We start from the raw sequence: 15,011 nt of genomic DNA on the forward strand, positions 1-15,011 counted from the left end.
TTAAATTTATATTCTACCAACATGAAAGCAGTACTTAACCTAAGCACAGAACTCTATTTAAACTGAATCAATACTACAATTCTAATATCCTTAAGTTATTCACAGAATGAGTACTTCTTTTTTCCAAATGGAAAAGTATAGCCCTGTGGCTCTTTAATACTTGGAAATAATAGATTTGACCACGATCCTGAAGGTTTGGTGGAGTGAAGCTGGCTGGAAATCAATTCGCTTGAGTGCTTTATATATGCTACATTTAAGATGGCATGATGGCCCATGAGACTGGTACCATTGTCCTCATTTTGAAGATAGTAGACCAGGCTCAGAGGGTGTGAGTGACCTGCCTGAAATCAGCATGCTGAGGGCTTAAAGTTAGGACCATCTGACCCATGTCTCTGCTGGTTCTACTCTTCCTCTTGTCTCCCCACTTCTGCCAGGTTGTCCACATTTTTTTCCTGTGTGAAGAGGATGTGGATTAACTACATCAGTAAATGACCCAGAGATGGAAAAACCAAAGCAGATGCAGCTTCTGGGCTCTGGAACCATGTCTCCACTCAACCTTTCTTGGAAAAATGCTGGTGACGTTCAGTGTCTTCTTCGCCAAAGCATCTACCAAAACAAAAGGACATGAGGGCATGCTGTGGATGGTTCTAAGTTAGATGATTTTGAATGGGATAAAATATTGGAAAATAATATATCTGTAATAAGCTAATATCCAAATATATAAAGAACTCATACAACTCAATAGCAAAAACAAGCAATCTGAGTTTAAAATAGACAGAAGATTTGAAGACATTTTTCCAAAGAAGACATACAGATGGCCAACAGGTACCTGAAAAGATGCTCCACATCATTTATCATCATGGAAATCAAAATCAAATACAAAATGAGAGATCAGCTCACATAGGTAAGAATGGCTATTCTGAACATTATAAGAGGTAATGGGATGTGGCCAGGATCTGGAGATAAGGAAATCCTGTGTGCTGTTGGTTGAAATGTAAATTGATGCAGCCACTAAGGAAAATAGTATGGAGGTTCCTCAAAAAATTAAAACTAGAACTATGACATGATCCATCAATCCTACTTCTGGGTATTTAAAGAAAAGGAAAACACTAACTTGAAAAATTATGTACTCCCATGTGCATTGCAGCATTATTTACAATATAGCCAACACATGAAAACAACTAAGAAAAGAATGAAATCTTATCATTTGTGCCAACATGGATGAACCTCGGGGGATTTATGCTAAGTGAAATGACAAATACTGTTTCAAAAGAACAATATCATAGATATAGAGAATGGAATTGTGGTTGCCAGCTATGGGGAGTTGGGTGTGGAAGAAATAGGTGAACTTTTTTTAAAGTTTAAATAAATTGAATAAATATTATATTAAAAAGAAGAGGCATGCCAGTGTATTGTAAAGTGTCATGAGAACTAACAGTCCTGGATTTTTTCTTGGATCTGAAAAGGGCATGTGAAAAAGCCTTATTTTGTATTTAGAGCAGAGATTTTCAACCTTTTAAATTTCATGGCACACATAAACTAATTACTAAAATTCTGCAGCAGACCAAAAATATACTTTTTTGCCAATCTAACAAAAATATAGATATAATTTTGATTCATTCACACCAGACAGTTATTGTTGTGTTGGCTGTTGTCATTTTTTGATTTGTCAATCTAAGGGAAAAGAGGTTAATGCTCCTGACTGAATAGTCAGGTATTGCATGTTTTAAAAATTCTCATTGCACAGGGGTTGAAGATTGCTGTTCTAAAGAAATGAGAAACTCTAAAAAGTCATGTTTGTGGAGGAAGGTAAAATAAGAGCTAGAAAGATCTTCCCATGAACTTGTGAAATAGCTATCCAGAGGATGCATTAGATGCTAGGGCAGAGGCTGAGGACATGTCATCTGCTGAGCCTGGAGAAATTGCCCTGGTCCAGGCAGGTAGCCCAGCTTCCTTATCTGGGGCAACAAGGGCAACACCAAAGAAAACCATCTGAGAGGAAATAAATGTTTCTTGAAGTTTTTAAGTTTTCCAAGGAGATAGAAATGTGAGCAAAACTATTGACAGAAATGCCAACTAGGCAATGATGATCAAATCCCTTATGTGTACATTTTTAGGCACTAAGTAAGGACCTTATAAAAGACTAGAGGCCCAGTGCATGGAATTTGTACACAGGAAGGGGGTCCCCTCAGCTCAGCCTGCACCCTCTCCAATCTGGGACCCCTCAGGACCTCTGGCTCCTAACCACTCACCTGCCTGCCAGCCTGATCCCCCTAACTGCTCACCCCTGCTGGCCTGATCCCCCTAACTGCTCTCCCCTGACAGCCTGTTCACCCTAACTGTTCTCCCTTGCTGGCCTGATCCCCTTAACTACTCTCCCCTGCCTGCCTGATTGCCTCTAACCTCCTCTGTCTTGGCCCTGCCAACATGGTTCTGTTGGGAAGGACATCCAGAAGGACATCTGGAAGGTCGTCCAAAAGATGTTCAGTCTAATTAACATATTACCCTTTTATTAGTATAGATGCCGCCTTGTCCTAAAAATGCAGGTTGTTCCCAGGTTTTCCTATCATGGAAGGAGAGCCTGCAGTAGCATCCTGGGTTCTGACCAGGGCTTATGCACCTGTGCTTTATCTCAGCAGATGTGATTCCTAGTAGAAGACTCTTGGATATACCTTGAACATTTCTATCGAATTTGCCAAATCATCCTCCAAAAATGTTGAACCACTTTAAACTCCCACCAGCAACCATGCATGTGCCCTCTGTCCCACTTTGATGCCAATATCATTGATTTCTCTCTAGAAGCTTCCCTCCCATCAGCCGGGACTGCTTGGTACTTGAGCCAACCTTATTGTTCAACTGGGGACTTGATTTCCTGAGATAGAATTATGGAGGAGGAAAACTAGTTTTCCTCTACCTTTCTGAGTTCTTAGTGGAGTCCCTTGTAATGAAAGACATATCACCAAGAGAAAAACAAAAGTTCATGAACATGTGTACCTCATGTATATGTGGGAGATCCCAGAGAAAAATGAGTAACTCCTCAAGGTGGCTTAGAATGCAGATTTAAATACTTTCTTCCTAGGGAAAGGGGACGGGAGATGTAGGCCTCTTAGAGGAGAGTAAATGATTTTTAGGAAGGATGAATGGGGGTGGGGGGAAATAGTTTGTGACAAAGTTTGGGTGTGATATCAACTCCTGTCCTGTGACAGGAGTCAGTCTTCTCTGCCTGATGACACTTCTCCTGTCAAGGGGACCTATGACATTTAAGCTCCTTTAGGGGGGTCCGATTTTAGGCAGATCAGGAGACTTCAGTGAAAGTCTCTGCATGCATTTGTTGTTTTTCAAGCATCTGCAGCTCAAGATCATCAATATAATAACACAGCATATGTTGGGGTGGTATGTTCTCTGACCTTCAGAATAAACCCAACAAAAGCTTGTTTCCTCTCTTAGATGATTTGCCACAGTAGCGTTATTCCCTGGAGATGGTATTCTGACCAGATCTTCCTGGGAGTGGTCATAACATACCCTGTACTTGTAGAAAGGTGTGGGCCACATCACTAAATAAACCAGGGGAAGTTTTCTCATCTTGTGGAAAGGGAGATAAAGTTATGATAGTTTATCTCCCTTTCCACAGGTTTCTTGTGGGTTTGTGTCTCTGCTGCCCCCCCACTTCTTCCCAGAAGCCCCGGATCCTCGGCTGTGGGCCTTGGGGCTACTGGGTGCCAGCCTCCCTGCGGGTTTGTATCCCTGATCTGGGGCTTGGAACTGCTGGGTGCCAGCCACCTGGCCGCTATGGGCGTCGCCATCTTTGTTGGGTAATATGCATACTCACTCCTATTGGCTGGTAGCATAGCAGAGTGATGGTCAATTTGCATCTTTCTCTTTTATTAGTGTAGATTGCTTTAGATATGATATTCATTACTCTACTTATTAATTCTCAAGGCACAAATATATCCCTGCCACCAGCTATGATGTGCCGATTTGCTTATAGCCCAGTTGCTTCATTTACAAAGCGGTAACAGTAACACTAATTTTGTGACTTGTAGATTGAGATAATGAATAAAAAGCCTGGTTTTGGGGCTCTGATGGGTGCTCAAAAATGGGGGTCTTCTTCTTATTATGGTGACTGTTTCTTGAAACATAACCATCCCCTCTGTCTGCTGAGTGGTTTGCCAAGACGAAAGCTGCTACAGCATGGACGGATGAAGAAGCCCATCAGCCCTTGTCAACAAGCCCTAGATGATAAATGAAGATGAAGCCAGTGGATCTGGCGTGAAGGCTTCTCAGGGCTCATCTTGAAGTGCTTTGGTGAGGTCTGTTTTGTTTTGCTCTGTTTGGGATCATTTCTTTTGCCACTCCAGCTATGTAAAGATAATAATCGCACCAATAGAACTGCTGACCTTTCACCCTCTCTCCCTTTGATAAAGTCTCATTTTCTAGCAAAACTATGACAAATATCTCTTCCTTTGCCTTCAGCAAACTAGCAGATAATCTGTCTATTATGCCTAATATCCTCTTACCCCCACCCCAAGCCATTGGTATTTGGTTTGGATTCCTCTGAATGGGGTGAACATTATATCTCTAACCTATGAAAAGGCTCTGCTCCTTTGCAGAGTTGGTGGAGCTAAATTTGTTTTTACAGCTGGTTGTACTTGGAGAAGGGTTAGCCGCCGTCTTGAAGGTTCTACCACACCAGTTCATCACTGAGCCTGCTGTGTGGTGGGGGCTTCGAGCTGTTAACGGGAGGCGTGGAGGAAAGTCTAAATTAATCATTTATGATTTATTTATTCTTTTTTCCATCATGGAGTAAAACGAGCAGATGCCAGCATTTCCAGGGCCAGGGCTGTCTAGATGAAGTGATGTTTGATAACTAATTCTTAATATTTATCTGCCAACAGGACCGATCTGTGGGACTAATAACAAAACCATATACTTAGAGACCACTTCACAATTTACGCCTTGGTTTTTCTATTCTTGGCCTCTATTGATTCCTATAAAAATCCAGCGGATCAGAGGCAGTATTCTTTTTTATTACTATTTTGCAGGTGAAGATAAAGAACTGGTGGCTTTTTTTCTAAGGTGGTTATGTGGCTTCCCGAGGTCACGCAGCTTGTGACTAGCTGGTGAGCATCTTGGATTTCTATCTTGAAATCCTAAGACCTGTAGAATTTCCATAACTCCACTGAAGGAGAGACACCATTTGGGGGCCTTCTCTGCAGAGACATAATCTGGATTCCATGCCCCTTCTATATTAAGGCCAAAAGTTCTCACTCTTTTGCCCTCTAGTGCTACTCTTGACTCAAGAATGTCAGTCTTAGTAATCACCTGTGTTGCACCAGGAACTGGCTCAGTACAGAGGATGCTGAGATGAACTAAGACACAGCAACTGCCTGGAGGAGCTTTCACATCACAGCTGCCTTATTCAGTATGATAGACACTAGCCACATGTGGCTACTTAAACTTCAATGAAATAACACTAGCTATTCAGTTCCTCAGTTATACTGGTCATCATTCAAGCACTCATCAGCCACACGTGGCTAATAGCTACTGTCCTGGGCATCACAGAAAGCTACTTGGGACAAAATTGTTCTGGAGTAAAAATAGGTAGGTGGGCCCAAGGAAATGACTAGCCACTAAAGTAGACCGACTTGAAAACACAAATCAAGTTTATTATGAAACATGATAATAGCGTTGATTTTGAAGTTTCTTTGTCCTGTGCTAGTGAATGAGATGATGTGATTAAGTATTCATTTAACCAGTAAATATTTCAGTGTCTAGTATGTGCCCTGTTCTAGGCACTGGAAATATACTGGTGAATAAGAAGACAAGGTCCAGTCTTATACCTTGGAGAGTTAATATTTAAAGAAATATTAATTATTAGGGATATGTAGAAAATTAAAATAGGCTGCTGTTTTAAAAAGTGACTGGATGATTTTTCTGGTAAGATGATATTTAAGCTGAGATGTAAATGACAAAGACCTAGCCACAAAAAAAATCAAAAAAGAGCAATATAAATGGGGCGGGGCGGGGGGCAGTCAGAATGAACATCCTTGGTGTGTTCAAGGAACTTTAAAAAGGAGGACTTATCTGGAGCATAGTTTAGAAGCTGGAAAACAGATGTAGGTGTTGAAAAACTAAACAGGGAATAACCAGAGTTAGGAGTTTAAATTTATCTGGAGGCAATGGGAAAGTTTTAAGGTAAAAACTTTAAAGTAGGGGTATGACATGATCTGATTTATGAGATAAGGGATGGTTCTGCCCACAATTAGGAAAATGGATGGCAGTGGGATAAGAGTGAAGGCAGGAAAACTAGTTGGGAGACTATTACAGCAGTTCAGGTGATAGAAGATGGAAGCATGGCCCAGGGCACAGCCAGGGAAGAAGGAGAGAAGTTAGTTTGGGGATATACTTTATAGGTAGAGTCAATCAGATACACTGATGGATTGGATAAAGAGAGAGAGAGAACATATCCCAGATGTTAAGCAGATGGTGGTGCCATGTACAAAGAGTGAGAAGATTGGCAGGTACCCTGAAAGGGAGAAGCCAAGGAAGAATCAAGAGAGAATTAAGTTTGAAGTGTGTATTAGGCAACCAGGTAAAGATACCAAGTAGTACATAGTTGTATATATGAATTTGGGAAAGAATTCCATGCTTGAAGGAAGATTTTAGATTCTTTGCTATGTCAGTGGTGTTTAAAACTGAAATCTAGTGAGTAAGAGAATAAAGTTAGAAAGATGAAATCTCAGGCCAGGGGTTACAGTGGTTGCACTTGTTCATTTTGATTGACAATAACATTATTTAGTCATTAAATAACTCAATGATTCTGCAAGTGTTGATCAAACACCAGTGTGTTAGGCCCTGGGCTAAGCTTTAGGGATATGGGAATTAATTACAGTTCTTGTCTTCAAAATGCTTCAAAGTTAGTGGGAGAGATTGGCAAACAGATGTTCAAGTAGAAGGTTCCAAGTGCCTAAACACAAGTAGACACAACTTATTATAGTAGTGGAGAAAATGATGCAGGTTTAAATATGAAAGATTTGGGAAAATGTCTATGGTGCAATGTTTCATTGGTGAAAGAAATAGTGAATCTGATCAAATATTTCAATACTAGATGCCTGGTGCACAAAATCCGTGCATGGGTGGGGGTCCCTAGGCCTGGCCAGCAATCAGAGCTTATTGGAGCCTTCAGCTGCTGCCAGGGCCTTCCTTCCAGCTGCTGGCTGGGACCTTCCTGCCAGATGGGGAAGGGACCACCCGTGGGGAGGGACCAGGGGAGGTTGGCCTGCTGCGGGAGGTTGGCTGTGGGAGTGCACTGAACACCAGGGTGCAGCTCCTGCATTGAGTGTCTGCCCCTGGTGGTCAGTGTGTGTCATAGTGACCAGTTGTTCTGGTGTTCCGGTTGCTTAGGCTTTTATATACAAGCAGTCCTCGGGTTACGTTGGACTCGACTTATGTCATTTCGTGGTTACGTTGCCATCTCCTATTTACAGTATTTAAAATAAAATAAAAAATTTCGTCATTTTGACATATGTACATATGTGCTTTATGTTTTTTATTATTTATTTACCACAAGTAAAGGTCAGAAATTGTTATCCTTCTTTTAATTTTTTTTTTTTACTGTTTCACTTCATTACTACTGTGTATGTGCTCCATGTGAATGATGTAGGTGCTTATGTAGGTGGGTTCCAACTTACGGTGAAAATTGAGTTACTTCACACCATAGGAACAGATCTCTGATGTAACCCGAGGACTGCCTGTATATAGATTTGTGAGTGTTTTTCTACTCCATTAATCTAGATACCCTTCACTATTCACATGGGCTCATGACTGTGTTCCAGCTTAATGAATCAATCAATTTATTTCCATAGATTTGTGCAAAGAAGTTCTAAAAAAATGATTATAGTAGACAGTAGCAACATCTTATATGTCAAGTGATGAGAAAAAGTCAACCAGGGGCTGAGTAGAGATGCAGTCAAACACCCTGTGAAGATAAATTCCCTGCCCACTATCTGCTTACTCCCTGGTCACCCATTCACAATGCCATCTCTCTACATGAATAAGTGAGTGATACTTGGAGCAGTTGCAGCCATTGAATAGTCATGAAGTCAAGTTAATGTTAGAAGTGCTAACTCTGGATTCTAATATCATTAGCTACTGAACCAACACCAACAGCAATGATCTATTTCCAGACATTTTGATATTAGAGAACAATAAATAAGTAATTTTAGGCTATTTCTAGTTAGAGATCATTACTTGCAGCTGAAGGCATTCCTAACAATTACAGACAACAGCAACAATACAAATGACTTCCACAAAAAGTTGGTGGAAAGCTGTGAACCATCACTATTGAAAGGCATAATCAAAGGTCCTATCAAGTAAACATTGTGTTGGATTTCCTGTGGAAAAGGGTCAGTTTGCTTATTTATATAGCAGTTTCATAACCACAAGGATCTGTTAGAATTTTTAAGGAAACAGAGGGCCATTTTGTCTACTTACATTTCTTTGCTTTAAAATATTGTGGACATTTGAGGACTTCATAAAACAAAATCTTAAGAATCCACTAAGAACACTTACCCCAGGCCACATTCAGTTTTATGCCTGCACTGCCTCTCTTCTGCACAAGGATTTTCAAGAAACACTCCAACATTTTTTAAAAAGGACCCCTGCTGCCCCAATATTAGGAATGCACTTCTCTACCAGGATGTGGTCATCTGTTAAGACAAAAATGTTTTTACTGAGTTTTTGTGAATTCATTTTCACTCCCCTCATTTTGGGTAAATTTTGTGTAACCTTAAACTGTTCCATGTTCTCAAATTCCCAATGAAAAGATCAGAACCAATGTTATTTATTTTAAGTATTCACATAATCCTTCCACTAAAGGCAGGCAACTACTGCGTGGTATCTTGGAATCAACATAAAAAAACAGAGCACGTGTTTTGATTAATAGAGTGAACCTAACAGAAACCCTTCAGTGGAGAGGAAAATGTGACCCCACACCATAAATTATTGTGGAAAAGTGGAGAATCCTTTTTTAAGCTAAAGATATTTTTCTATGGATACACCTATGTTTTTTCCCTAAGCACTTTGCAGTGTACAAAACTCTTTTTAAACCCATTATCTGGTTTGATCTTCACAACAATTTCGTGAGCTAGTTGGATCAGGAGATGATCCATCTTGCAGATAGAGAAATGGGTCTCCAGAGAGGATGTGAACACCTACCCTGCACAGCTGACATGTGGAAGGGCTAACACCCCAATCCAGGGCCAGATGATACTCATTCTAGTCATTCTTTTATATAGATTATTGAAATTCATTTAGTTTTTCTTTTCAAATTAAATGCCACTAATAATTACTTCATATTTTTAATATTCTATGCCTTTATAAATCATTATATATTTAACATACCACTTAATATTATATATATACTTATATATTAATATATTTAATTCTTACAAGAACTATGTGTGATAGTCACCATAATTTAAATTTCATGGATGAAGACACTGAGGCATACAACATTTGAATAAATTAAGTAAGTTAAAAAATAATTATTAAAAGACAAAGTTGAAATTCAAACCCAGAATGTGAGGCTCCAAAGTCCATGCTTTTAGCTATTACACCATGTAGGCTTATTAATCACTAGATGCCAGTTTTAGGCCTAAAGATTTCCTGCCCTATATAATGACTATTGTTTTTGTTCTCTACACTTTTTCTCTCTTCGTGTTCTAGAATGATAAATTTACAAGGAAATCTTAGTATTCTGTAGTATTCTTATTTTATATAGCAATCTCGGTCTAAAAGAAAACCCTATTTGGTTTTTTCTAAGATTCCTCCTCCTTTGAAGGCCTGGGATAGACAGTGTAGAAATTCTAGGGACATCATTGCTCCCTCTCCCAGAGTTCAACACTTTAGTTAGGCCTCACTAATGTGCACATCCTGTTCTTTGTTTCCCCAGGCAACACTGTATCTGCTGAGTTCCCTTACCCTCATAGCTCCATACAAAGAAGCACTGGCCCTTACCTGAGCTGGAGGAATGGGGGAGAGGCCCCAACTTTAATTACTGTGTTTTTCCCTGTGTCCTTTGTAGATGGGGTGACTTCAACTAGCTTAGCCTCTCTGAGAAGTTAGGAAGAGGGAGTGGGGGTGAGAGACTGTGGTTATTTCTTACTCACTAAATTTCTATGTGGCCACACCAAGTATATAGTTTCTCCATAAATATGTGTCAATTAAACCTAGCTCACCTCTCATCTCTTTGTGTTTTCAAATTGTACACCTGCAGATACCACTCCTCCCAATTCCTGAATCCTTGAGATTGTCAGTGCTTCCTTTCTTCACACATCCCTGTAGTTCTCCTCTCTACTCAAAATTTTGCCTGCTGCCTTCTGAATTCTTGCTTCACAGTAACAACAGCTACTGTTCATTGAGTTTCTACTGTGTGCTCATAAATGAGTATTGGTGAAAGAAGTGACAGTCTAGATATGGGGGTTTCAATGCCAGATCTCATTGCTAAGTACGTTCTGATACTATGTCTAACAGTTCTGATGGTTAGCAAGTCCACCTAGTCCATTCTCTTCCTGGGGCATTTCACATACTTTCTGCATTTCCCTGAATTCAATTGTGAGGATACCATTTCCCCTGCAACCCCTAAGGATGCTCATTCTCCATCACAATTTGAAGGTTGACTGCATGTTCTTCCCAATTCCCAGAGTTGTTTCTCAGCATCATCCATTGGCCTCCTTCTTTTTTAAAATGTCAGCTTCTTAGAGGTTTTGTGATCAACAGTGGGATAGTTTTCATCTATCAACCTTGTGAGCACTTACCTTGATTGACTAATAGCTTTGGCATATGACCCCATGTTCTTCTCTCCAAATCCTGCTTTTATAACCTCTACAAACACCCTGGGAGAGTGATCCAGCAATGCTGTCATTGCCCTATAAGGCAGAAAACTTGTGGTATGGCAGTGACGTGAAGTGCTTACAGCAATCCTATAGATCACTTGTATAAAGTCATATACAGTATTTTAAAAAAGCACAGAACTATTTAAAGGCACTAGAAAGTATCCAAAATTGGACAGAAGTCAAATTAGAGTTTATCCTAAAAAAATTAAAAAAGGAAATGGTAATGATTGCGTCTTTGGCGCTGTAGGATACAAGTGGGCAGCAGAAATTCACAAACTTCTTAGCTTGAGATGTCAAAAAAACAGAATTTAATTCTGGAGGAGAATTGGGCCCAATATATGACTATATTCTATGTGTAAGTTCTTAGCATATCATGTATGCTAGTAGTTGGACTGAGGGGAATCATGAAAATGCAAGCAGAGACCTGAGAGAACCTATCTTTGGTGAACAGAGATGCACTAGGTATGAGATTCATGACTGTGCTAGTTTTTAATGGATAAATTTTTTCAAATATATAGTTTATATGGCAAAAAGCTGAAACCTTACTGGTTTAATAGATCAGAGAACAGAGACTGAGTCAAGCAGAGCAATTAGAAGAGGAATTTACAAGACTAAGGAGACTGATAGAGGATAAAACCAAAAGCCTAAGTAGAAGTACTGTCAAAATATCTGGGGATGGCAAAATTTTAAATAAAGAGGATAATCCAATGAGATTGGGCTAAAATATCAGGTTTGAAGCTATAAAACTATGTAGATATTTCCACTGTTTTATGTCATGAAAGAGACAAGCACTGCAAGTTTGGGTTCAAAAAAGTTAATTACTAGGACAAAAAGTAAAAATAACAATGATCAGAATGCAGAGTGTTGGCTGACTTGGATCTGCTGATCTTGGCTGGGCCAATATATGTATCTGAAGGTTGGATAGGACATTGTGCTCTAGCTTAGACTTGGCTGGGGCAACTTAACTGAAAATATTGGGAGATATTTATCCTTCTCTCTCCAAGGATGAGCAGGCTACATAAATGTGAATGTTGGATTGGGCCTTCTTCTCCAAAATGCAGTAGGATGCAAAGTAGCATATACAGTAGTATCTGAACAATATAGTTTTAAATAAAAAAATTATAAAGCTTACATAGTGACAGTAAAATGTGGTTCATACTCAGGGAAAAAGGCAATTAATAGAAAGGATAGGAAGCATGTTCATATGTTATTTTAAGATTTCAAATTACATATAATTATACGTTAAAAAATATTCTCAAAGAAGTAAAGAATGGCCTTGATGAATAAAATGAATTTGAACAGAGAAGTTGAACTTATATAAATAAATAAATAGAAAGTCTATAGCTGAAAAGTACAGAAAGAGAATGAAAAAAATTCTAGATAGGCTACAGAGAAGAAAATTCAGTGAATGTAAAGATAGAGTAATATAAATTACTCAATCCAAGAAACAGAGAAGGAAAAAAAAAGGTTTAAGAAGTTCAGTGGATAAAAATGCTGTGGTATTTACACAATGGAATACTATGCTACTGTAAAAAAGAAGGAACTCTTATTATTTGCAACAGCATGGATGGACCTGGAGAGCACTATGCTAAGAGAAATAAACCAGTCAGAGAAAGATAAGTTACCATATGATCTCACTCATATGTGGAAACTAATGAACAATATAAATTGATTAACAAAATAGATCTAGAGACACAGAAGCATGGAACAGACTGACAATTTCAGAGGGAACGTGGGGTTGGGAGGCTGGGATGTGAGAGATTAACTGGGAAATTTATATACATACTAGAGGCCTGGTGCAGAAAATTTGTGCACGGGGAGTGGGAGAGGGTCCCCTCAGCCCAGCCTGCACCCTCTCCAATCTAGGACCCTCTTGGATATGTCCAAATACCGGTTTGGGCCTAAGCCGGCAGTTGGACATCCCTCTCACAATCCTGGACCGCTGGCTCCTAACCACTCACCTGCCTGCCAGCCTAATCACCTCTAACCACCTCTGCCTGCCAGCCTGATCACCCCTCACTGCCCCCCCCCCCCGCCGGCCTGGTTGCCCCCAACTGCCCCCTCCCACTGGCCTGGTTACTCCCAACTGCCCCCCCCCCCTTGCTGGCCTGGTCATCCCACGCAGCCTGCTGCTCAGTCATTTGGTCGCCCCTCAATAACCCCCCTGCCAGCCTGGTCGCCCCACGCAGCCCACTGCTCGGTCGTTTGGTCGTCCCTCACTAACCCCACTGCCAGCCTGGTCGCCCCACGCAGCCCACTGCTTGGTCGTTTTGTCGCCCCTCACTAACCCCCCCTGCCGGCCTGGTCATCCCATGCAGCCCGTTTGGTCGTCTGTTCGGTTGCGATGGTCTCTTAGGCTTTTATATAGATAGATATGCATAACCCATGGATCCAGACAATAGTGTGGTGAAGGCCTGGGAGAGGTCGGTAGGGGGTGCATGGGGTCAATGGGGGAAAAAACAAAGGGGACATCTATAATACTTTCAACAATAAAGATAAAGTTGTTTGTTGTTTTTTAAAATAAGGTGAATGCTCAAGGCTATTGTCATGAAAACAATGACAAATCTCACATTTGAAAGGAGAATGAGCTAAAAGGAGGGCACCTGAAAGTTAAGTAATGGGAAATACATTACATAAATGTGAATGTTGGATTGGGCCTTCTTCTCCAAATTTTAATTAGTTGTACAACTTAAATGAAGCAATTCTGCTCCTGTGCCTTTATTCTTCTTCCAGTATTAACCCAGACTACTTAACTCAGGCACATCCAACATTGAGTAATATTAGCTCTATCAACGCTTTGCACATAAAATTTCTTATTTCTCGATACACACCACTTACATAGCAGACACTGCACTACAAATGCTTAAAAGAATGAAACACCAATCTCTGTGCATGTTTGCATCTAGAGGCAAAGTGTGGGAGGAGAAACACTTTGAGTGTTGAGTTCCCCATTTCTGATGGGTGGGGAAGGGCATAGCTTCTCTAAGCTGTTGGATACTGTCCATACTATTCACAAAACTTCAGGCTACTCATATTAGTACTCTGTGGTATTTAAGGCCTTAGGAAGAAATAAGAAATTTTATGTGCAAAGATTTGATAGAGCTAACATTACTCAATGTTGGACATGCCTGAGTTAAGTAGTCTGGGTTAATACTGGAAGAAGAATAAAGGCACAGGAGCAGAATTGCTTCATTTAAGTTGTACAACTAATTAAAATTTGGAGAAGAAGGCCCAATCCAACATTCACATTTATGTAGCCGGCTCATCCTTGGAGGGAGAAGGACAAATATCTTCCAATATTTTCAGTTAAGTTGCCCCAGCCAAGTCTAAGCTAGAGCACAATGCCCTATCCAACCTTCAGATACATATATTGGCCCAGCCAAGATCAGCAGAGCCCAAGTCAGCCAACATGCTGTGTTATAGTAATATATAGAAATGTTTAAAAAATCTCTAAAAATGTTAAAAAGGTTTGAGTTAATTTTCTTGAAACTTAAAGTGTGATATTAAGGACATACTCCCCACTGCCCTGAAGCATGTGTACCCCATAGATAAGGATTTGAACTTCAATTACTGACTTAGAAGTGACTCGCTAAGATAACCATTTGTGTGAGTGATGTACTCTCCCTAGATAACCACACGTAGCCCCTTGCCCTGTTTGAGATGAACATGTGTGCATTGACATAATTCATGGATAGCCACCTGAACTGCTGCGGGTACAAAACAGGCTTCAAAAACGGGTCCTGGCCAGCCAACAGTGCTCACCTACCTGTTGAGACCACCACAAAGGCACATCCTTTTGTCAGTCTGGCAAGCGACGCCGCTCCACGCTCCTCTCCCTGCCAGGTGACAGAACAACATTAATTAGTACCTCCCGATCGAGACGCGACTGAGCTTCGGTTGAGGAACACTGGCCCCCTGCATCCAGGCCAGCCCAGCCCAGCTGCCTGACCCCAGAGATCAGAACTACCGATATCCCATTTAAGCCTGTACCCGGAGCATCAGGAACTTTTGTGAGTAATAAAGTGCTGTGTGATTTGCAATTACATATGTTTCATGTGGTGTAATTCCTTCAGCAGTTAATTGAGTTATTTTGCGTATGCTTAAAACTGAAATTAA

General features: G+C 40.4%; 1 long non-coding RNA gene across 1 annotated transcript; it reads right to left on the minus strand.

The window, feature by feature from the left end:
• Window positions 1-533: 533 nt before the first annotated feature.
• Window positions 534-14,737, minus strand: LOC129150915 (uncharacterized). Its single transcript, XR_008557722.1, has 3 exons — window positions 14,662-14,737; window positions 8,572-8,708; window positions 534-606 (listed from the first exon to the last, which is right to left on the minus strand). It is a non-coding gene; the product is annotated as an uncharacterized LOC129150915 (long non-coding RNA).
• Between the last annotated feature and the right edge of the window lie 274 nt (window positions 14,738-15,011).

Source organism: Eptesicus fuscus, chromosome 2, assembly GCF_027574615.1.
Source record: "Eptesicus fuscus isolate TK198812 chromosome 2, DD_ASM_mEF_20220401, whole genome shotgun sequence".
In the NCBI taxonomy this organism is placed as follows: Eukaryota; Metazoa; Chordata; class Mammalia; order Chiroptera; family Vespertilionidae; genus Eptesicus; species Eptesicus fuscus.